This window comes from Schistocerca nitens, chromosome 4 (genome assembly GCF_023898315.1).
Source record: "Schistocerca nitens isolate TAMUIC-IGC-003100 chromosome 4, iqSchNite1.1, whole genome shotgun sequence".
Classification (NCBI taxonomy): Eukaryota; Metazoa; Arthropoda; class Insecta; order Orthoptera; family Acrididae; genus Schistocerca; species Schistocerca nitens.
In genome coordinates this window covers 893,574,220-893,596,542 of record NC_064617.1, presented here as the reverse complement: position 1 = coordinate 893,596,542, position 22,323 = coordinate 893,574,220, and positions in this window count along the sequence as shown.

The following is a 22,323-nucleotide window of genomic DNA, read 5'->3' as shown; positions in this document are numbered from 1 at the left end:
ACGAAGCTTATGTTTACCTGGACGGCTTCGTCAATAAACAGAACTGGCGCATATGGGGAACCGAAAAGCCCCATGTTGCAGTCCCATCATCCCTGCATCCTCAAAAAGTACTGGCCTGGGCCGCCATTTCTTCCAAAGGAATCATTGGCCCATTTTTCAGATCCGAAACGATTACTGCATCACGCTATCTGGACATTCTTCGTGAATTTGTGGCGGTACAAACTGCCTTAGACGACACTGCGAACACCTCGTGGTTTATGCAAGATGGTGCCCGGCCACATCGCACGGCCGACGTCTTTAATTTCCTGAATGAATATTTCGATGATCGTGTGATTGCTTTTGGCTATCCGAAACATACAGGAGGCGGCGTGGATTGGCCTCCCTATTCGCCAGACATGAACCCCTGTGACTTCTTTCTGTGGGGACACTTGAAAGACCAGGTGTACCGCCAGAATCCAGAAACAATTGAACAGCTGAAGCAGTACATCTCATCTGCATGTGAAGCCATTCCGCCAGACACGTTGTCAAAGGTTTCGGGTAATTTCATTCAGAGACTACGCCATATTATTGCTACGCATGGTGGATATGTGGAAAATATCGTACTATAGTTTCCCAGACCGCAGCGCCATCTGTTGTTGAAAATTGTAACTACTGTAATTTCGAAAGTTTGTCTGCCTGAAAATGTACTGTTGTCGCAAGCATATTGCAACAAACGGTGTATTTCTATCGCTGCTCGTTTAGTTTTTTTTGCCGTTTCAAATATACCGGTCATTTTTGAAATACCCTATATCTTCAAAACAACTAATTCAGCAGAAATGGACAGAATACTAAAAATAGAAAGAAGAAAAATTAGGACATGTATAAATAAACAGTATAAAATAAATGGACATTGGGGAATAGCATAAAATGAAACAGTATATAAGAAAATAGAACCATTCATGAGCACAACCAGGAAGAAACGCACCTCATTCTTTGGACATCTGATGAGAACTCCAGAAAACAGAATTAGTAAAAAAATAATACAAAAATTGTGGAATAGCAAGAGCGACATTAAATGGATCACAGAAATTAAGGAAGATATAAAAGAACTTCAAATTACAGTAGATGACCTAAAAAACAAGACCCCCCTGCGGGTCTGGGGATTAGAATAGGCCCGAGGTATTCCTGCCTGTCGTAAGAGGCGACTAAAAGGAGTCCCTCCCCCTCAAGGGGGTAGTTAGCGCCTGCGTCCGGAGACGGACGGTTCCATGACCTCTATTTGCGGTCATTTTGCTTTTTCACTTCTCGTTTCTTCCTTCCTTTTGTTGGTTCCTTTCTTTGCTCTTCTCCACCTCACTGTCTTCCTTACACTTTCCCCTGCAAAATCTCGTTGCCTTCTTCTCGTTGCCTTCTTCTCCTGTCTCCGCCTCGGCGTTTAAGACAGTCTGTCCTCTCTCTCTCTCTCTCTCTCTCTCTCTCTCTCTCTCCTTTATCCTCTTCTTCCTTCCTCCCTGTGCGCGCCTGCAGGCCGACCCACGCGTTCGCACGCGTAGCCGGTGATGGGGTAACGCGTAATTCCCCGCCCTGGGTAGACATGTAAGGCACGCGCGTACCCCCTGGTAAAGGCCAGGCCCGGGGAGGGGTGATTGCCTGAGCTGATACCTTCTGACCATGCCGATTGGTCCCTCCGTCTGTTTCTCGGGAGGTGTGACCTGAGGTGTAAACATTCACCTAAGGCGGGAGTGCCCTCTGAGAGGGTCCCCACAAGGAAGGAGCGCGCCATCGGAGACGCTGGCAATCATGGGGGATTCCTCCGCAATGGATTCTACTCCATCGCTTTCGACTTCGACCCACAAACGGAAACGTGACCAGCCAACAGTGACAAAAATACTACCGCCTGCCCCACAGTTCCTCGTAGTTTCTCGATCTGAGGACGGAAAGGATTTTTCCTCTGTCAACCCTTTCGTTATCCAGAAGGGCGTAGATGCCATAGCCGGATCTGTCAAATCTTGTACCAGGTTGCGTAACGGTACCTTATTACTAGAAACTGAGAGTGCCTTTCAGGCACAAAAACTGCTTCGGGCCACACTCTTGTACACGTTCCCTGTCCGGGTGGAGGCCCACCGAACTTTGAATTCGTCTCGTGGTGTAGTCTATAGTAGCTCTCTCGACGGATTGACTGACGAGGAGCTTCAATCTTTCCTCGCTGAGCAGGGCGTGACGGCTGTCCATCGGGTCATGAAAAAGGTCAACAATGACCTTGTACCGACCCGGACACTTTTCTTAACCTTCGATAGTGTTAAGCTGCCATCGCGCATCAAGGCGGGCTACGAGGTTATTTCTGTTCGCCCCTATGTCCCGACACCTACGCGCTGCTACCAGTGTCAGCGTTTCAATCACACTCGACAGTCTTGTTCCAATGCGGCTAAATGTGTCACTTGTGGCAGGGATGCCCATGAGGGTGACTGTCCACCTCCGTCTCCTCGTTGTGTGAACTGTCAGGGTGACCATGCCGCATCCTCCCGCGACTGTCCTGTCTATAAGGAAGAACGCTGTATCCAGGAAATTCGAGTCAAAGAGAAAGTGTCCACCTCGGCTGCTCGCAAGCTATTGGCTAGTAGGAAGCCCACGCTGCTCCCAGCGGGGGAAATACAGCACTGTCCTCGCCTCTCCTCGGACTACCCGGGAGGTAGCAACCCAGACATGCGATCTGACCTTCAGCACCACGGTCGTCCGTTCGGCCAGTGCTAAGATCGCGCGGTCGACGTCTCCTCTTCGTCCCATCACCCCACAGACACCAGCCCCTTCGTCAGCTTCTGCTAAGACGAAGACCCAGAAGTCAGATGCACGGGCCTTCAAGAAGGAACCGTCCCGTGCAGACTTCCTACGTACCTCGACCTCCCAGCCTTCGTCCGGTACTTCCACCAAACGACCATCCAAGAAGGCTAATAGGAAGCACAGTTCTCCTTCTCCGCCACGGCGCATTTCTTCTCCTGCGCCACCCAGCGGTTGCCGCCCCAGGCCGTCATCCCTTTCGCCTGGCCGCACCGCTGGTAGCCGAACATCTGGCCGTTCACCGGCGGAGGAAGCTCCCCCTCCCGGCCATCTTCCCAAGATGGCCGATGAACCTATAGAACCAATGGACGATGACTGTCCGCCTACTGATAGCGGCGGCAGTGCTCGCTCGAAGCCAGGCCCTCAGCGGCCTTCGAGGTGACCCCTTCTCTCATCTTCCTTTTCTTCCGATGGCACTTATTAACTGGAATATTCGCAGCGTTCGCTCCAACCGAGAGGACTTGAAGTTGCTGCTCCGCTCGCATCGTCCGCTCGTCGTAGCCCTCCAGGAAACGAAGCTACGCCCATGCGATCAAATTGCCTTGGCACACTACACCTCTGTGCGTTTTGACCTACCCCCTGTGGTAGGTATCCCAGCTCATGGAGGGGTTATGTTGCTGGTCCGGGATGATATTTACTACGATCCCATCACGTTGCACACCGGCCTGCAGGCAGTTGCCATCCGCATTACTCTCCCCACTTTTACGTTTTCCTTTTGTACCGTTTACGCTCCATCGTCATCTGCCGTTACCAGGGCAGACATGACGCAACTTGTTGCTCAGCTACCTGCACCATTTTTGTTAACTGGAGACTTCAATGCCCACCATCCTCTTTGGGGCTCTCCAGCATCCTGCCCGAGGGGCTCCTTGTTAGCAGACCTTTTCAACCAGCTCAATCTTGTCTGCCTCAATACTGGCGCCCCTACTTTTCTTTCGGACACATCTCATACCTATTCCCATTTAGACCTCTCTATATGTACTCCCCAACTTGCACGCCGGTTTGAGTGGTATGCCCTTGCTGATACATATTCGAGCGACCACTTCCCGTGTATTATCCATCTCCTGCAGCATACTCCCTCTCCGTGCTCCTCTCGTTGGACCATCTCCAAGGCCGACTGGGGGCTCTTCTCTTCCAGGGCGACCTTTCAGGATCAAACCTTCACAAGCTGCGATCGTCAGGTCGCACACCTCACGGAAGTCATTCTCGCTGCTGCTGAATATTCCATCCCTCACCCTACCTCTTCTCCACGTCGCGTACCGGTCCCCTGGTGGACCGCAGCATGTAGGGACGCTATACGTGCTCGTCGACGTGCTTTACGCACCTTTCAACGCCACCCTACAGTGGCGAATTGTATTAGTTATAAACGATTACGTGCTCAGTGTCGTCGTATTATTAAAGAAAGCAAGAAAGCCACCTGGGCTGCTTTCACCAGCACCTTCAACAGTTCTACTCCTCCTTCTGTTGTCTGGGGTAGCCTGCGCCGGCTATCTGGCACTAAGGTCCACTCCCCAATTTCTGGCTTGAAGGTCGCGAATGAAGTCCTTGTGGCCCCTGAGGCTGTCTCCAATGCCTTCGGCCGCTTTTTCGCCGAGGTTTCGAGCTCCGCTCATTACCACCCTGCCTTCCTCCCCCGCAAACAGGCCGAGGAGGCTAGGCCACGTGACTTCCGCTCCTCGAATTGTGAAAGTTATAATGCCCCATTCACCATGCGGGAACTCGAAACCGCACTTGGCCGATCACGGTACTCCGCTCCAGGGCCTGATTCTATTCATATTCAGATGCTGAAGAACCTTTCTCCTGCGGGTAAAGGTTTTCTTCTTCGTACATACAATCGCATCTGGATTGAGGGACATGTTCCCGCATGCTGGCGCGAGTCTATTGTTGTCCCGATTCCTAAGCCGGGGAAGGACAAGCACTTGCCTTCCAGTTATCGACCCATCAAGCTTAACAGCTGTGTCTGTAAAGTGATGGAGCGATAGGTTAACTCTCGATTGGTTTGGCTGCTCGAGTCTCGCCGCCTACTTACCAATGTACAATGTGGATTTCGAAGGCGCCGCTCTGCTGTCGACCATCTGGTTACCTTGTCGACCTTCATCATGAATAACTTCTTGCGGAAGCGCCCGACCGCGGGTGTGTTCTTTGATTTGGAGAAGGCTTACGACACCTGTTGGAGGGCGGGCATTCTCCGCACCATGCATACGTGGGGCTTTCGCGGTCGCCTCCCTCTTTTTATTCGTTCCTTTTTAATGGATCGACAGTTTCGGGTACGTGTGGGTTCTGTCCTGTCAGACACCTTTCGCCAGGAGAATGGGGTGCCACAGGGCTCAGTTTTGAGCGTCGCTCTCTTCGCCATCGCGATCAATCCAATAATGGATTGCCTCCCAGCTGATGTATCAGGCTCCCTTTTCGTGGACGATTTCACCATCTATTGCAGCACGCAGTGTCCACGTGTCTTGGAGCGCTGTCTTCAGCGTTCTCTTGACCGTCTTTACTCCTGGAGTGTCGCCAATGGCTTCAGTTTTTCTGCCGAGAAGACGGTCTGTATTAACTTCTGGCGCTACAAAGAGTTTCTCCCACCGTCCTTACGACTCGGTCCCGTTGCTCTCCCACTCGTGGAGACAATCAAATTTTTAGGCCTTACCTTTGACAGGAAACTTAGCTGGTCTCCACATGTCATATTTGGCCGCCCGTTGTACCCGTTCTTTAAATGTCCTCCGTGTTCTCAGTGGTATGTCGTGGGGAGCGGATCGAACCGTCCTACTTCGTCTATATCGGTCGATCGTCCGCTCCAAGCTGGATTATGGGAGCTTCGTATACTCCTCTGCACGGCCATCCATCTTACGCCGCCTCAACTCCATACAACATCGGGGTTTACGACTTGCGATCGGAGCATTTTATACCAGTCCCGTAGAGAGTCTATATGCTGACGCTGGCGAATTGCCACTCACCTACCGGCGCGATATACTGCTTTGTCGGTATGCCTGTCGGCTACTGTCAATGCCCGACCATCCTTCTTATCGTTCCTTTTTTGACGACTCTCTTGACCTTCAATACGGGTTGTATGTCTCTGCCTTGCTACCCCCTGGAGTTCGCTTTCGTCACCTCCTTCAACACCTTCATTTTTCACTCCCTGCAACCTTTCGAGTGGGCGAGAGCCGCACGCCACCTTGGCTCCAGGCTCAGGTCCGCGTTCACCTCGACCTCAGCTCGCTCCCAAAAGAGGTCACCCCCGGTTCGGTCTACCACTCCCGTTTCTTGGAACTTCGTTCGAAGTTCAACAACATGACTTTCATTTATACAGATGGCTCTAAGACCAATGACGGGGTCGGGTGTTCCTTTATTGTCGGGGCACAAAGTTTCCAATACCGGCTCCATGGCCATTGTTCGGTCTTCACAGCTGAGCTCTTTGCCCTCTACCAGGCTGTTCTGTACATCTGCCGCCACCGACATTCTGCTTATGTCATCTGCTCAGATTCCCTGAGCGCCATCCAGAGCCTCAGTGCTCCGTACCCGGTTCACCCTTTCGTACACCGGATCCAACGCTCTCTTCAGCAGCTGGTGGACGTCGGTACGCCGGTTAGCTTTATGTGGGTTCCTGGCCATGTCGGTATCCCTGGGATCGAAGCTGCAGATGCCGCGGCCAAGGCTGCGGTCCTCCAGCCTCGGACAGCTTCTTGTTGTGTCCCTTCGTCTGATTTTAGCACGGTCATTTGTCGGCGCGTTGTGTCGCTGTGGCATGCCGATTGGGCTGCACTTACCGACAACAAGCTTCGGGCCTTAAAACCTCTTCCCGTGGCTTGGACGTCCTCCTCACGCCCTTCTCGGCGGGAGGAGGTCGTTTTAGCAAGGTTAAGAATTGGACGCTGCCGGTTCAGCCATCGCCATCTGCTGACGGCTGCGCCGGCGCCGTTCTGCCCATGTGGGCACTTGCTGACAGTTCGTCACATTTTAATGTCCTGTCCCGATCTTAAAACACTGCACCTCGATCTTAACCTGCCTACTACTTTAGATGCCATTTTAGCGGATGACCCACGAGCAGCTGCTCGTGTTCTTTGTTTTATCAATTTGACAAACCTCGCTAAGGACATTTGATGATGTTTTTTAATCCTATGCCTGTCAGTCTGTCTTTTATTGTGTTTTCCCTTTTAGTTGTTGTTGTCAACTTGTGCCTCGCGGTGCATTCTTGGAGTAGTCAGGGCGCTAATGACCATTGAAGTTGTGCGCCCGAAAACCACAAAAAAAAAAAAAAAAAAAAAAACCGGCGGAGGAAGCTTCCCCTCCCGGCCATCTTCCCAAGATGGCCGATGAACCTATAGACCCAATTGACGCTGACTGTCCGCCTACTGATAGCGGCGGCAGTGCTCGCTCGAAGCCAGGCCCTCAGCGGCCTTCGAGGTGACCCCTTCTTTCATCTTCCTTTTTTTTTTTTCTTACGATGGCACTTATTCACAGGAATATTCGCAGCATTCGCTCCAACCGAGAGGACTTGAAGTTGCTGCTCCGCTTGCACCGTCCGCTCGTCGTAGCCCTCCAGGAAACGAACCTACGCCCATGCGATCAAATTGCCTTGGCACACTACACCTCTGTGCGTTTTGACCTACCCCCTGTGGTAGGTATCCCAGCTCATGGAGGGGTTGTGTTGCTGGTCCGGGATGATATTTACTACGATCCCATCACGTTGCACACCGGCCTGCAGGCAGTTGCCATCCGCATTACTCTCCCCACTTTCACATTTTCCATTTGTACCGTTTACACTCCATCGTCGTCTGCCGTTACCAGGGCAGACATGATGCTACTTCTTGCTCAGCTACCTGCACCATTTTTGTTAACTGGAGACTTCAATGCCCACCATCCCCTTTGGGGCTCTCCAGCATCCTGCCCGAGGGGCTCCCTGTTAGCAGACCTTTTCAACCAGCTCAATCTTGTCTGCCTCAATACTGGCGCCCCTACTTTTCTTTCGGACACATCTCACACCTATTCCCATTTAGATCTCTCTATATGTACTCCCCAACTTGCACGCCGGTTCGAATGGTATGCACTTTCTGATACATATTCGAGCGACCACTTCCCGTGTGTTATCCATCTCCTGCAGCATATCCCCTCTCCGTGCTCGTCTAGTTGGACCATCTCCAAAGCAGACTGGGGGCTCTTCTCTTCCAGGGCGACCTTTCAGGATCAAACATTCCCAAGCTGCGATAGTCACGTCGCACACCTCACGGAAGTCATTCTCACTGCTGCTGAATATTCCATCCCTCACCCTACTTCTTCTCCACGTCGCGTACCGGTCCCCTGGTGGACCGCAGCATGTAGCGACGCTTTACGTGCTCGTCGACGTGCTTTACGCACCTTTCAACGCCACCCTACGGTGGCGAATTGTATCAATTATAAACGATTACGTGCACAGTGTCGTCGTATTATTAAAGAAAGCAAGAAAGCCAGCTGGGCTGCTTTCACAAGCACCTTCAACAGTTTTACTCCTTCTTCTGTTGTCTGGGGTAGCCTGCGCCGGCTATCTGGCACTAAGGTCCACTCACCAGTTTCTGGCTTGACGGTCGCGAATGACGTCCTTGTGGCCCCTGAGGCTGTCTCCAATGCCTTCGGCCGCTTTTTCGCAGAGGTTTCGAGCTCCGCTCATTACCACCCTGCCTTACTCCCCCGCAAACAGGCAGAGGAGGCTAGGCCACCTAACTTCCGCTCCTCGAATCGTGAAAGTTATAATGCCCCATTCACCATGCGGGAACTCGAAAACGCACTTGGCCGATCACGGTACTCCGCTCCAGGGCCTGATTCTATTCATATTCAGATGCTGAAGAACCTTTCTCCTGCGGGTAAAGGTTTTCTTCTTCGTACTTACAACCGCATCTGGATTGAGGGACATGTTCCCGCATGCTGGCGCGAGTCTATTGTTGTCCCGATTCCTAAGCCGGGCAAGGACAAGCACTTGCCTTCCAGTTATCGACCCATCTCGCTTACCAGCTGTGTCTGTAAAGTGATGGAGCGAATGGTTAACTCTCGATTGGTTTGGCTGCTAGAGTCTCGACGCCTCCTTACCAATGTACAATGTGGATTTCGTAGGCGCCGGTCTGCTGTTGACCATCTGGTTACCTTGTCGACCTTCATTATGAATAACTTCTTGCGGAAGCGCCCGACCGCGGCTGTGTTCTTTGATTTGGAGAAGGCTTACGACACCTGTTGGAGGGCGGGCATTCTCCGCACCATGCATACATGGGGCCTTCGCGGTCGCCTCCCTCTTTTTATTCGTTCCTTTTTAATGGATCGACAGTTCAGGGTACGTGTGGGTTCTGTCCTGTCAGACACCTTTCGCCAGGAGAATGGGGTGCCACAGGGCTCAGTTTTGAGCGTCGCTCTCTTCGCCATAGCGATCAATCCAATAATGGATTGCCTCCCAGCTGATGTATCCGGCTCCCTTTTCGTCGACGATTTCACCATCTATTGCAGCGCGCAGCGTACGTGTTTCCTGGAGCGCTGTCTTCAGCGTTCTCTTGATCGTCTTCACTCTTGGAGTGTCGCCAATGGCTTCAGTTTTTCTGCCGAGAAGACGGTCTGTATTAACTTCTGGCGCTACAAAGAGTTTCTCCCACCGTCCTTACGACTCGGTCCCGTTGCTCTCCCATTCGTGGAGACAACAAAATTTTTAGGTCTTACATTTGACAGGAAACTTAGTTGGTCTCCACATGTCTTATTTGGCTACCCGTTGTACCAGTTCTCTCAATGTCCTCCGTGTTCTCAGTGGTATGTCGTGGGGAGCGGATCGAACCATCCTACTTCGCCTATATCGGTCGATCGTCCGCTCCAAGCTGGATTATGGGAGCTTCGTATACTCCTCTGCACGGCCATCCATCTTACGCCGCCTCAACTCCATACAACATCGGGGTTTACGACTTACGATCGGAGCGTTTTATATTAGTCCCGTCGAGAGTCTTCATGCTGACGCTGGTGAGTTGCCACTCACCTACCGGCGCGATATACTGCTTTGTCGGTATGCCTGTCGGCTACTGGCAATGCCCGACCACCCGTCTTATCGTTCCTTTCTTGATGACTCTCTCGACAGTCAATACGGGTTGTATGTCTCCGCCCTGCTACCCCCTGGAGTTCGCTTTCGTCGCCTCCTTCAACACCTTAATTTTTCACTCCCTGCCACCTTTCGAGTGGGCGAGAGCCACACGCCACCTTGGCTCCAGGCTCAGGTTCGCGTCCACCTTGACCCCTGCTCGCTCCCGAAGGAGGTTACCCCCGGTTCAGTCTACCACTCCCGTTTTGTCGAACTTCGTTCGAAGTTCATTAATATGACCTTCATTTATACAGATGGCTCTAAGACCAATGACGGGGTCGGGTGTTCTTTTATTGTCGGGGCACAAAGTTTCCAATATCGGCTCCATGGCCATTGTTCGGTCTTCACAGCTGAGCTCTTTGCCCTCTACCAGGCTGTCCTTTACATCTGCCGCCACCGACATTCTGCATATGTCATCTGCTCCGATTCCCTGAGCGCTATCCAGAGCCTCGGTGATCCGTACCCGGTTCACCCTTTCGTGCACCGGATCCAACGCTCTATTACCGAGCGAGGTGGCGCAGTGGTTAGCACACTGGACTCGCATTCGGGAGGACGACGGTTCAATCCCGTCTCCGGCCATCCTGATTTAGGTTTTCCGTGATTTCCCTAAATCGTTTCAGGCAAATGCCGGGATGGTTCCTTTGAAAGGGCACGGCCGATTTCCTTCCCAATCCTTCCCTAACCCGAGCTTGCGCTCCGTCTCTAATGACCTCGTTGTCGACGGGACGTTAAACACTAACCACCACCACCACCACCACCACCACCACCACCACCACCACCAACGCTCTATTCAGCAGCTGGTGGACGTCGGTTCTCCGGTTAGCTTTATGTGGGTTCCTGGCCATGTCGGTATCCCTGGGAACGAAGCTGCAGATGCCGCGGCCAAGGCTGCGGTCCTCCAGCCTCGGACAGCTTCTTGTTGTGTCCCTTCGTCAGATTGTAGCAGGGTAATTTGTCGGCTCATTGTATCGCTGTGGCATGCCGATTGGGCTGCACTTAAAGACAACAAGCTTCGGGCCTTGAAAGCTCTTCCCGTGGCTTGGACGTCCTCCTCACGCCCTTCTCGGCGGGAGGAGGTAGTTTTGGCCCGGTTGCGAATTGGCTACTGCCGGTTCAGCCATCGCCATCTGCTGACGGCTGCGCCGGCGCCGTTCTGCCCATGTGGGCAATTGCTAACGGTCCGCCACATTTTAACGTCGTGTCCGGATTTTAACACCCTGCGTCTCGATCTTGGCCTGCCATGTACTGTAGAAGCCATTTTAGCGGATGACCCACGAGCAGCTGCTCGCGTTCTTCATTTTATCAATTTGACAACCCTCTCAAAGGACATTTGATCATGCTGTTTTCTTTTTTAATCCTATGCCTGTTAGTATGTCTTTCATCGTGTTTTCCGTTTCGTTGCTGTTTTAAACTTGTGACTCGCGGTGCATTCCTAACGTAGTCTGGGCGCTAATGACCGTTGACGTTGTGCGCCCTAAAACCACAAAATAAATAAATAAATAAATAAATAAAAATAAAAAACAAGACAGAGAAAACCAGAATACTGCAAGACCCGCAAACCAGATTACAAATGAAAATCAATAAAAGGGGTACAGGAAGAGTTGTCTCAGATGAAGAAAGAAAGAAAATATCTGAAAGAATGAAGAAATATTGGGCATACAGAAGAGCAAAACACCTTTCATATAAGAATAGCCTCTAATAATTATATTACCTAAATATCATATTAAGTTATTGTCGAACCAAATTGTATCCCTGTGTAACAACTTGTTTAGAACTTCGTAATTTTGACTAGTGGTCCAATGAAGGCCATAAAATAAATAATAAAAATGAGGGGGAGGTTAACAAGGAGATGGTTTTTCGAAAGGTTTGTGCTATCATTCACGTACTGTGCCAACGAGAAGGAGTACCACGTGGATCGGAACAGAATAAGAGTTACTGAAATAATTACAGCTAAAAGAAATACGGTCGCTAGCCCAATTGGGCAAAATTTCTGTTCGGTATGTGAATTGATCAGCCGATCAGTCAATGTCAAGAATTACTCGAACACGCGCGGGAACAGAGGGCTGAGAGCACGTTAGCAAAAACAATTGAAACATTTACGTAATAAAGCGAGAAAGAAAATAGTTTGCACTCGAAATGTCATTAACTAATAGAGCTGAAATTTTGAAAACATACAAGATAAGACTTAGATTAATGGTTACTTACTGTTGTGACAACGGCGCTACCTCACAATAACTACTATTTTCATATGAATTTTGGAAAATGGCAAAATTAAACGAAATTCTATTGACTTCTGAACAGGGAAATATAAATTGATAATTACTGTATCAAAAGGTACTTATTAGACTTTAGCACGACTGCAAGTCAAAATGTGAACCAGAACTTTACTAACAACAAATTACAATACTCACTGATATTTGCACTCGCTTATTAATTCTAGTTAGTGTTTTTGTTCATAGTGCCAGGAAGCATTTTAATTTGATTAGTTGATATACTATTTGCAACAATTAGATCGTCTCAGATTAAAGTTCAAATTTAAAGTGAGACTGAAATTACTGAATGCTTTAAGTTCAAATCTTTAATCTAACTGAATCATTTAGTTTATAAGCAAAATTAACTGGCACTGCAATTTTCATTGTTTATAAACGGCAATCGGATTATTGTAACAATAGGACAGGACAGGAACCTACTTGGTGAATGATTTTTAGGAGAATCACGGGTAAACAGTTTTGATTGAACTACGGTAATTATTCACTCGCAAAACACCACAAAGCTGAGTAACGCCGTTACAAAACTAGTTGACAACAAGCTGTGATGCAACAATCTTACTTCAGCCCATTCTCGCCGTGACGAAGTTGCTGACGACGATACTGCTGCTGGCTCCTTTCCATGAGCGAGCTCGGGAGTTATTGGCAATGATATTGGCGTGTTGGGTTCTTGATGTTGCTGCAGCCATTATTTCCACCGCTCACGCTTATCACTTGCCATGTGCTGCTGAAAAATCACTCCTCCAGTATAGTGCACGCCATCCATGCGTCCGCACTTCACCAAGCCTCACACCAGTTTTTTCTCTCTGTCCAGAGACGCCGCTACTCCAACGATACTTATTCGTTGACAAAAACCTAACGTTTCCCTAACATTCTCTCAGGGATATTTACATAATATACGTAATTGATTATACAGCAAAATAAACAAATTAATTCATACATCGTGTACATATAAATTTACATAAAGATAAAAGCAAGTATATATACGATAATAAGTGGTCAAAGAGCACATCGGCATGGAAGTGTTACAAACCCATAAGGAATTATGGAATGACAGCCTCGGTATTTGTGTGAGATGCAAGGGTGGAAATCGTTAGAGATTATCCATTCCTTTTTGCTAGATCAGCACTGAAATCAGCAGCCTGTTGCTACGGTGAGCATTATTATTATTATTTGCTTCTGCACGCTACTACGGAAGAGTGTGCCACCTCCTCAAGATTCTTCCGCTTTCGCCAGCCGTTTTAGTTAATCGATACGCTGTTTCAATTGCCTGACTGTACTTATTGATCTGATTTCTATATTAAAATACTTTATGCACTGTTTCTTTATCAACTTCACTTAGAGACTGTTTGCTGTGTACAACTTGTGTGGCGTGTTGGTATCTCACGTGTGTTTGTCTAATTGGCGGCTGGGGCCGTGAACTTGTATTTCAGTAACAAAATGCTTCCTCGCGGCGCCAACTTACTAATGTGGAGCCAGTACAGTTCAGTTTAGGTGCTCATTGCTATTGTTGTATTCGTCAGTAACGGCTGGTAGCGGAATGTTTTTGTCTGTTGTAGACTTGCGGGCACTCCCACGCTAAACTGGTGATCTGCTAGACGTCTGTACTGTACGGGCCACGTCATGTGTGAACGAAATGTAAAGAAGCTCGCACTAATTTGGAGTTGAGAACCAAACCTTCAGTTATTTTATAGCCGATTGTAATTATTATCTACGGAAATTTTAATGTCTACGTATTACTGTGATTCCTTTATTAAACCTTTTTCTTCTGTTTAAGGGGAAACGGAAGGCAAGTGGGCCTCAAAAATTCGATTTTTAGATTTTAGCATATTTGAAATGCCTGGCCTTTCCTGCGTTAAACAGTTTTTGACATACAAACGACAATTTTTTTTAAATATGTTGGTTTTCCTGACGCTCTGTGCAATCTGGCATTTAAATGTCACGGATTCCTTTTTGCGTCATGCAGAAATAATGGTTCAAATGGCTCTGAGCACTATGGGACTTAACATCTGAGGTCATAAGTCCCCTAGAACTTAAAACTACTTAAACCTAACTAACCTAAGGACATCACACACATCCATGCCCGAGGCAGGATTCGAACCTGCGACGGTAGCGGTCGCGCGGTTCCAGACTGTAGCCCCTAGAACCGCTCGGCCACCTCGGCCGGCTGCAGAGATAATGCACAGCATTCTTATACTCCTTGTGTATTATTTCATGCTTCTATTGTTTTATCGCCTCAATGTTTCCTACCCTGTATCTATTATTGATACACTTGTCTGTTAGCACTCAAAACTTTACGCAAACGTCGCTGCTCTCGATCGTTAAGTGCGTTGTCCTGGTGAGAGGTAATGCCCGAATGCCCGAAACTGGGTATCCTCGGCTTGGACATAAGAGGAAATGTAGGGAATTTAGAAAACATGAAAAAAGCTGTATGGGCTATCTTTTTCCATAAGCTTACCACAAATGAAAATCCAGTGCACGGCCTTTGCCCGAATGATCCTGACACTTAGTGCAAGGACAGGAGAAGTGCCAGATATGACCACAAACATTCTTTACCTGCATCAACCATATTTAGAGACCTTTGTACAGATACCTTGTTGAAGAAATGTCTTCATGGGAAAACACAAAATTTAAGTGAATGTGTGAATTCTACCATTTGAAACCGGGTACCGAAAACTGTATTTGTTGATCTTACAACCCTCAAATTTGGTGTTTATGATGCTGTGAACCATGGACCTTGCCGTTGGTGGGGAGGCTTGCGTGCCTCAGCGATACAGATGGCCATACCGTAGGTGCAACCACAACGGAGGGGCATCTGTTGAGAGGCCAGACAAACATGTGGTTCCTGAAGAGGGGCAGCAGCCTTTTCAGTAGTTGCAGGGGCAACAGTCTGGATGATTGACTGATCTGGCCTTGTAACATTAACCAAAACGGCCTTGCTGTGCTGGTACTGCGAACGGCTGAAAGCAAGGGGAAACTACAGCCGTAATTTTTCCCGAGGACATGCAGCTCTACTGTATGATTAAATGATGATGGCGTTCTCTTGGGTAAAATATTCCGGAGGTAAAATAGTCCCCCATACGGATCTCCGGGCGGGGACTACTCAAGAGGACGTCGTTATCAGGAGAAAGAAAACTGGCGTTCTACGGATCGGAGCGCGGAATGTCAGATCACTTAATCGGGCAGGTAGATTAGAAAATTTAAAAAGGGAAATGGATAGGTTAAAGTTAGATATAGTGGGAATTAGTGAAGTTCGGTGGCAGGAGGAACAAGACTTTTGGTCAGGTGATTACAGAGTTATAAATACAAAATCAAATAGGGGTAATGCAGGAGTAGGTTTAATAATGAATAAAAGAATAGGAGTGCGGGTTAGCTACTACAAACAGCATAGTGAACGCATTATTGTGGCCAAGATAGACACAAAGCCCATGCCTACTACAGTAGTACAAGTTTATATGCCAACTAGCTCTGCAGATGATGAAGAAATAGATGAAATGTATAACGAGATAAAAGAAATTATTCAGGTAGTGAAGGGAGACGAAAATTTAATAGTCATGGGTGACTGGAATTCGTCAGTAGGAAAAGGGAGAGAAGGAAACATAGTAGGTGAATATGGATTGGGGGGAAGGAATGAAAGAGGAAGCCACCTTGTAGAATTTTGCACAGAGCATAACTTAATCATAGCTAACAGTTGGTTCAAGAATCATGAAAAGAGGCTGTATACATGGAAGAAGCCTGGAGATACTGACAGGTTTCAGATAGATTATATAATGGTAAGACAGATTTAGGAACCAGGTTTTAAATTGTAAGACATTTCCAGGGGCAGATGTGGATTCTGACCACAATCTATTGGTTATGAACTGCAGATTGAAACTGAAGAAACTGCAAAAAGGTGGGAATTTAAGGAGATGGGATCTGGATAAACTGAAAGAACCAGAGGTTGTAGAGAGTTTCAGGGAGAGCATAAGGGAACAATTGACAGGAATGGGGGAAAGAAATACAGTAGAAGAAGAATGGGTAGCTCTGAGGGATGAAGTAGCGATGGCAGCAGAGGATCATGTAGATAAAAAGACGAGAGCTAATAGAAATCCTTGGGTAACAGAAGAAATATTGAATTTAATTGATGAAAGGAGAAAATATAAAAATGCAGTAAATGAAGCAGGCAAAAAGGAATACAAACGTCTCAAAAATGAAATCGACAGGAAGTGCAAAATGGCTAAGCAGGGATGGCTAGAGGACAAATGTAAGGATGTAGAGGCTTGTCTCACTAGGGGTAAGATAGATACTGCCTACAGGAAAATTAAAGAGACCTTTGGAGATAAGAGAACCACTTGTATGAATATCAAGAGCTCAGATGGCAACCCAGTTCTAAGCAAAGAAGGGAAGGCAGAAAGGTGGAAGTAGTATATAGAGGGTTTATACAAGGGCGATGTAATTGAGGACAATATTACGGAAATAGAAGAGGATGTAGATGAAGATAAAATGGGAGATAAGATACTGCGTGAAGAGTTGGACAGAGCACTGAAAGACCTGAGTCGAAACAAGGCCCCGGGAGTAGACAACATTCCATTAGAACTACTGATGGCCTCGGGAGAGCCAGTCCTGACAAAACTCTACCATCTGGTGAGCAAGATGTATGAGACAGGCGAAATACCCTCAGACTTCAAGAAGAATATAATAATTCCAATCCCAAAGAAAGCAGGTGTTGACAGATGTGAAAATTACCGAACTATCAGTTTAATAAGTCACAGCTGCAAAATACTAACGCGAATTCTTTACAGACGAATGGAAAAACTGGTAGAAGCCGACCTCGGGGATGATCAGTTTGGATTCCGTAGAAATGTTGGAACACGCGAGGCAATACTGACCTTACGACTTATCTTGGAAGAAAGAGTAAGAAAAGGCAAACCTACGTTTCTAGCATTTGTAGACTTAGAGAAAGCTTTTGACAATGTTGACTGGAATACTCTCTTTCAAATTCTGAAGGTGGCAGGGGTAAAATACAGGGAGCGAAAGGCTATTTACAATTTGTACAGAAACCAGATGGCAGTTATAAGAGTCGAGGGGCATGAAAGGGAAGTAGTGGTTGCCAAAGGAGTGAGACAGGGTTGTAGCCTCTCCCCGATGTTGTTCAATCTGTATATTAAGCAAGCAGTAAAGGAAACAAAAGAAAAATTCGGAGTAGGTATTAAAATTCATGGAGAAAAAGTAAAAACTTTGAGGTTCGCCGATGACATTGTAATTCTGTCAGAGACAGCAAAGGACTTGGAAGAGCAGTTGAACGGAATGGACAGTGTCTTGAAGGGAGGATATAAGATGAACATCAACAAAAGCAAAACGAGGATAATGGAATGTAGTCAAATTAAATCGGGTGATGCTGAGGGAATTAGATTAGGAAATGAGACACTTAAAGTAGTAAAGGTGTTTTGCTATTTAGGGAGTAAAATAACCGATGATGGTCGAAGTAGAGAGGATATAAAATGTAGACTGGCAATGGCAAGGAAAGCGTTTCTCAAGAAGAGAAATTTGTTAACATCGAGTATAGATTTAAGTGTCAGGAAGTCGTTTCTGAAAGTATTTGTATGGAGTGTAGCCATGTATGGAAGTGAAACATGGACGATAACCAGTTTGGACAAGAATCGAATAGAAGCTTTCGAAATGTGGTGCTACAGAAGAATGCTGAAGATAAGGTGGGTAGATCACGTAACTAATGAGGAGGTATTGAATAGGATTGGGGAGAAGAGAAGTTTGTGGCACAACTTGACTAGAAGAAGGGATCGGTTGGTAGGACATGTTTTGAGGCATCAAGGGATCACAAATTTAGCATTGGAGGGCAGCGTGGAGGGTAAAAATCGTAGAGGGAGACCAAGAGATCAATACACTAAGCAGATTCAGAAGGATGTAGGTTGCAGTAGGTACTGGGAGATGAAGCTTGCACAGGATAGAGTAGCATGGAGAGCTGCATCAAACCAGTCTCAGGACTGAAGACCACAACAACAACAACGATGCTATTTTATGCTTGAATGATGGTGTAATTGGAAAACTGGATGTTTTGGAATTATTGGGCATAAATTATAGTGGAAATATTGCAAAATCCGTGGTGCAAATTGATAAAGAGGGAATCTGCAAAGCAGATATTGCTAATTTAAAATGCACAAAAGAAGTGAGACAGAAAAGAAGAGGGACCAAGAGAAGAAAAGACGATCAGTATGATTCAGTTGATGCTCAGTATGGTGGAGGAAAATATTAGTGGTAAATAATTCTCATCAGTAACTATACTAGAATTGCAATATTAAACTTTAAATGGATTTTTCTCAAAACTACATTTTTTTTTTTTTTTAGTTTCAGGTACCATTATTTGACAAACTAAAGGTGTTAGAAACATGAAATTTGGTCAATCTGTACTACTAATGGTAAAAAGTAATTAAAAGTAAATTGAGAACCACCAATCAGAAACTGTTTTATAATAATTAAAGTACAAAAAAGTTACATTTTACTTGTAAAAGATTAAAAGTCTTTTTCCTTCAAAACCATCAGAGGTATTATGTTCATTTTACTTGTAAATTGAGGAATATATGTTATATATGTAGTAAAACTTTGTTTTATCACTTATAGTTCCTTTGAAAAGTGTACCTATTTAAAGGGTAAAATATCATTGGCAGAATAGGGATAAAATTACCTTCCGTCTCCCCTTAAAGTGTCTTGTTAATTATTCAAATACCTTGTTGTCAGATAGCGTGTGTTTAAGATAGGCCTTAAGGCCTTTTTCAAAATTAACTTTTCAAGTAATAGTTAATTATTGAGTTTTTAATTGCATTTCTCTAAATCAGCCCCTCAGGAATCATTGGTTGTAATAGCGATTTTTTATAAACAGCGCTTCAGGCGCTAGTTGCAGTTTGCTGTTTGTTGTTGGAATCAGCCCTTTAGGCGTTATTGGTTATTGGTTGTCGGTTCTAATTTTTTTTTAGAGCAGCCCTTCAGGCGTATTGGATGTGGTAGTGGCAATTTCTTTAAATCAGCCCTTCAGGCATTATTGGTTGTTGTTTGCTGTTACTTAAAATCAGCCCTTATGGCGTTTTACTTTTGAAATCTGTTGTATTTCAGTCTTAGTAAAAAACTTTGTCTGGGTAGGTTGTTATAAGTGTTTTTAAGATAACTCACAAATTGTTAAAGATCACTAGCTTAATGTTAAACGATGTCTGGCTTACCTACCCGTAAACTATGTGCAAATGAACAAAAACCGGCCCAGTCCTTCCTTTGGTTATTTGGTTGCATGGTACCGGGTTGGAGACTCGTCCACGTCTAACACAAGCTTCGATCTCTCTTGTAACGTCTGCTACTGGATGTCAGCCAGCATTTCTGTGACGGTTAGCAAAAGTAACTGTGAAGAAATGCGATGCTCTTCTTTGGATCATCTCTGTTTGCGATATACATCCCTTCTCAATTCCTGACTGCGAAATATTGTAGTACCGGTCGAATGATGCTTTTGTAAGCTATTTTCTTCACGGGCGGACCACACTTCCTGAGATTATGTCACTGAATCGGTCTAGCTTCTGCTTTTCTGTTAGTGTTGGACAAGGAGGGAGGTGACACTAAGCACTTCAGGGGCAAGGGTAAGCAGAGAGAGATGGCCGGTGAGAGCCAGACTGAGAACTATGTAGGGTCTGTGGCATAAGGACAGAGGCGATGGTGCGACTGGAGGTGGTGGCAACGCTTGAGGGGTGGTGGAGGTGATGATTCCGGCGACGATGCACACGTGTCTGGTGAGGCAGCTCTGGTAAGGGCTCTCATCAACGAGAGGTGTCACAGCAGGAATGGAAGAGAGAAGGAAACGGCGTGAGGCTGACACCTAGGAAGGGTGTTGCGACCAGAGAGCGACAAGAGGCGGTCTGGCGGCGGGAGCACCAAAAGCTTAGTGTACTTTGTGAAGACGTAAGGACCGGAAGGTGTAGAAGAGCAGCGCGGAGGACACTGTAGAATTAGTAAGGAATCAAGCAGCGGCGTGGAGGACGCTGCAGAATGTGGAAGTTGGGATGAAGTAATGTGGAGGCCTCTTGACAATATGTACTGCGTTCAAGAGCGCTGAGAAAAGGACAATGGATGGGCGTCCACAAAAACGTCTGGGAATGAAGAGCTTGCACTGGAACACACAAATCATGATAATGGGCTTTGAATTCATCCAATAAGTGGACATTAGATAGGTTAGCGAGGACTGCACATGGGTATAGATTAGTATGAACACCAGATTAACCAACAGGAAAACTGAAAAGCACACGTATGTGTCTGCGTATCAGCCACTGTTGCGACGTGATGCCTAAGCTAGGTATCATCGTCGCCATTGCATTTGGGACGGGAACGTTGAATCTTCGAATCTCTGTGCTACAGACTGTGAATAAACTTTGCAAACTCTGACCCTTGTCGCCATTTTAGTGTGTCCGACCAAGGAGTATGACACATCACGGTTGTTGCGCTCAAGTAGCCAGTAATAAAGGAATTCGACTCAATGTAATGAACGAAAAACAGTGACAGATTCTTGGAATGTGTGTCTGTAATACTCGATTCAGTGTGACAGTTACTCACTGAAACAGTAGAATGTCCTATCAGTTACTGGTGTTACATTGGAATTCCTACTACACTCCTGGAAATGGAAAAAAGAACACATTGACACCGGTGTGTCAGACCCACCATACTTGCTCCGGACACTGCGAGAGGGCTGTACAAGCAATGATCACACGCACGGCACAGCGGACACACCAGGAACCGCGGTGTTGGCCGTCGAATGGCGCTAGCTGCGCAGCATTTGTGCACCGCCGCCGTCAGTGTCAGCCAGTTTGCCGTGGCATACGGAGCTCCATCGCAGTCTTTAACACTGGTAGCATGCCGCGACAGCGTGGACGTGAACCGTATGTGCAGTTGACGGACTTTGAGCGAGGGCGTATAGTGGGCATGCGGGAGGCCGGGTGGACGTACCACCGAATTGCTCAACACGTGGGGCGTGAGGTCTCCACAGTACATCGATGTTGTCGCCAGTGGTCGGCGGAAGGTGCACGTGCCCGTCGACCTGGGACCGGACCGCAGCGACGCACGGATGCACGCCAAGACCGTAGGATCCTACGCAGTGCCGTGGGGGACCGCACCGCCACTTCCCAGCAAATTAGGGACACTCTTGCTCCTGGGGTATCGGCGAGGACCATTCGCAACCGTCTCCATGAAGCTTGGCTACGGTCCCGCACACCGTTAGGCCGTCTTCCGCTCACGCCCCAACATCGTGCAGCCCGCCTCCAGTGGTGTCGCGACAGGCGTGAATGGAGGGACGAATGGAGACGTGTCGTCTTCAGCGATGAGAGTCGCTTCTGCCTTGGTGCCAATGATGGTCGTATGCGTGTTTGGCGCCGTGCAGGTGAGCGCCACAATCAGGACTGCATACGACCGAGGCACACAGGGCCAACACCCGGCATCATGGTGTGGGGAGCGATCTCCTACACTGGCCGTACACCACTGGTGATCGTCGAGGGGACACTGAATAGTGCACGGTACATCCAAACCGTCATCGAACCCATCGTTCTACCATTCCTAGACCGGCAAGGGAACTTGCTGTTCCAACAGGACAATGCACGTCCGCATGTATCCCGTGCCACCCAACGTACTCTAGAAGGTGTAAGTCAACTACCCTGGCCAGCAAGATCTCCGGATCTGTCCCCCATTGAGCATGTTTTGGGACTGGATTAAGCGTCGTCTCACGCGGTCTGCACGTCCAGCACGAACGCTGGTCCAACTGAGGCGCCAGGTGGAAATGGCATGGCAAGCCGTTCCACAGGACTACATCCAGCATCTCTACGATCGTCTCCATGGGAGAATAGCAGCCTGCATTGCTGCGAAAGGTGGATATACACTGTACTAGTGCCGACATTGTGCATGCTCTGTTGCCTGTGTCTATGTGCCTGTGGTTCTGTCAGTGTGATCATGTGATGTATCTGACCCCAGGAATGTGTCAATAAAGTTTCCCCTTCCCGGGACAATGAATTCACGGTGTTCTTATTTCAATTTCCAGGAGTGTATGTAACCACTGATTATGCACTAGAATGTTTATACACTTACGGTCATAAAATAAGGATAATGCTGATACATGGTGAAACAATGCTCTGATGGGCGGATGGCGGGATTAAATCA